This window comes from Brachycentrus maculatus, unplaced genomic scaffold, assembly GCF_059751285.1.
Source record: "Brachycentrus maculatus isolate JH-2025_06_01 unplaced genomic scaffold, ASM5975128v1 h1tg001056l, whole genome shotgun sequence".
Taxonomy (NCBI): domain Eukaryota; kingdom Metazoa; phylum Arthropoda; class Insecta; order Trichoptera; family Brachycentridae; genus Brachycentrus; species Brachycentrus maculatus.
In genome coordinates this window covers 194439-197905 of record NW_028281764.1, presented here as the reverse complement: position 1 = coordinate 197905, position 3467 = coordinate 194439, and positions in this window count along the sequence as shown.

Here is a 3467-nt window from a genome sequence, read left to right as displayed (position 1 = left end):
ATGAAGCCAAAAGCCAAAATAAAAACTATTCATTGATAAGTGAAGTGTGGCTTATTCCACATTATCTAGATTCTACATAGACAGGGAGTCAAGTAAATCACTGATTGTTTTCTGTTTTTTTGAACCAATTTTTCGTTGGAATATACTTGTAAATACCCAATTCCTATTTTATTTTTCAAAGCTAATCAAAGTAAACAAACTGTAGTATTTTATTTTAACCATTACACATATTAAAAAAAATCTCTTTCAAATTAAAATTTAATTTATAATAATTTGAAATTCAAATTTGAAATTGTTTTTTTAATATTTTGTTGGCAGTCAATTCAACACTTAATATTTGGCAATTTTATAACTCAGAATCATAGAATTGAATAAATTCATGCCTCGAGATAAAAGGTTTTGCCAGGTATTTTTTACTTAAGAAATACATGAAATTACAATATTAACCGCAAAATGACACATATTTAGGGATACACTATAAAACTCATAATATTGGAGCCTAAGAAGGAGGTGTTGCATAAGACGTAGGTATAATTCAGAATAACTTTTTTATGTACATTTAATATTTTTAGAGAAATATTTATGTATGTTATTTAATGCTTAAACTCAACTTCATATATTTTGTAGGCAGAAGCAACCCGTTATAAAAATAGTGGTAAAATGGGGATTGAGTGCGTTCAAACCTAGTAACACTAACCACGGGTCCACAACCTAATTTTGGAACTTATTTATTTGGTATGGAATTTTCGTTATTAGGTCAATACTAACAGTATTTGTGAATACGTATAATAATGTGCCTACTGTTTAAATTTTTTATTCTTCTTCTTCTTACCCTTATAGGCACTCTTATAGGTATAGGTATAAAAGCAGTGTTATCTAGCTCGTCTAATACACGAAAAAAATGAGATCAGTCCCACGCTTCAGGTATTATTAACGAGACCAGGGTATTATGAATTAAATATCAGAGTAAAATAATACGAACATTTATTTTGACCTTCATAGGAATCAAACCTGGGACCTCCGACGCGGTAGCTAAATCTATTGACCACTACGCTCCGGAGGTGGACAAACTATTACATTAAAAAAAAAATATTTATCTTAAATGTCAAAAATGCCTAATTAATTTTAAGATTGTAAAGTAGAAATACCCATATTATAAATTAAATCTTAAAAAAAATCCTCAGTAACTTCATTAAATAAAATAAATCATTATCAAAGAACAAAGGTTGATTGAATTCCCATTCCTATGTCTTATAAACGATAAACATATGATAAAAAAATGAGTTTTTTTTTAATTTTGCCAGATTAAATATTGTTTTATTTGACATCCATAATTTTGTATGTTACTTAAAATCAATGTGCGAAAGAATAACAAAATTGTGGTTATTTTTTAAAAAGGGTATTTTCATAAAATCGCAAGAGCAACAAAATAATGACGAATAAGGGCATTGTTTTACGAAATTATCGAGTCGTCTTCTCTAGCCTTATTCCCTTTTGATCAAACATGATTGACGGGTATCAAACCAAATCGAACGATCCCTTGGCGCAATCGAGATTTGATTTTTCATACTATTTTTGTCTATGGTTAAAAAATTGACAGTGGATCTGACGGGTGATAATTTGAATATTTCGGCGCCGAGATCGTGGAATAATATTTTGAGTTTTTCATTGTAATTATTAATATTTGTTGCTGTAAAATGAGGACGCCGTTAATTACCAAAGGCAAAAATCGGCGCTTTTTTCGCTAAATGTCATAATACTTTGTTTTGCGTACGAGTTCTGTGATAATAATTAGAATATTTCGGCGCCGAGATCGTGGAATAATATTGTGAGTTTTTTATTGTAATAATTTATATTGGTTGCTGTAAAATGAGGACGCCATTAATTACCAAAGGCAAAAATCGGCGCTTTTTTCGCTAAATGTCATAATATTTGTTTTGCGTTCTATAAATAAGGTTTAATTATACAATAGTAATCTTTATAAAATAAGTATTTAGATACTTCAATTTATCAAACGATATCAGCACGCTATGCTTTTTTAAACTTACATGTCGTTTATCGTATTTCTTTTCATACAAATTTCAAACAAAAACACAAATATACTTAACGTAAATTTGAATAATTTATATACTTATACACTTGCGTCCGTTTTTATGCGGATTTTTTTAATGCGATTTTGAAGTTATGCGATTTTCAAATGTAATGGAACCCATCCCTCATTTTTGTATGTAGTTCAAGTATTTTTTATGCGAATTCGCATAAAAAAATCTAAAATTTAGACTAGTGCAGGTTACAACCCTTAAAGTGTGATTGTGTTACTGGCACAAGGTAAGCTCAAATCTGACAATTCAAGAGATACTTTATTGAAAAAAAAACAGAAAACACACTTGTAATTTGGATTGAAGATTCCCAGCTCTCATGGTCGGAACACATTAATCATGTTAAAAGAAAAATTGTCCCCATAACAGGAGTATTATTTTATTTATTGTTTCGGCATTAACTTTGTGGTAAGACATGTTACAATGATTAAAGAAAACACTTGTTTTTTACCACTTGAGTTTTATTATAGACTACATGTTTTAGAAGTTAAACTTCCATCATTCAGGTCTGTATAATAACTGACAATAATAGTTATTATACAGACCTGAATGATGGAAGTTTAACTTCTGAAACATGTAGTCTATAATAAAACTCAAGTGGTAAAAAACAAGTGTTTTCTTTAATCATTGTAACAGGAGTATTATATCGATTGCAGGGTACTCTCTCTTTATCAATATATTTTGCCATGATACATTCCCACCCGTCATACCTTTGCTGTATCTGAGGTTTCACAACAAAGAAGAGAATTTCCAAAATACAAGTTATACAAAATAGAGCTATTAGAAATATATTTCATCTACCGTACACAGCTCCTACCTTTTGACATTCTACCAACTTATGAAATTACAAATACAATCCTTCAAATAATGTTTGAAACGACTCACAGCAACACCATACAATTTTTAACAAAGAAATTCATAATCATAATTCACGAGGACATAACAAAATACATGTGGAGCTGATAAATACTACTAAATTTGGAGTAAGGTCCTTAACATATATTGCCTATACCCAAATTAACTAGCTGCCTGACATATCGCTCACTCCTTTCAAGAACGTCATAAATCAAAAAACTTGATTTTTTAGGAGAACGTTTTTAAAGTTTAAAAATATAACACAATGTATTAAAAATAAATATCAAGCCACTTATTAAACTTTTCCTGTGCAACAGATCTTTTAAGGTAAAACCTGCAGGTTTTTTTTCCATTTGAAAAATATTTAGTATGTTTAAAAAAATAGTTGAACAATACCTTTTATTCAAAATGCAAAAACAGCATTTTCTGCCCTGTAGCGAGTAAACATTAAGTTAAAAATATGCCTCTTTTGCTGGGATAAAGTACATTTTCTGGGCATTCCGAAAACATGCA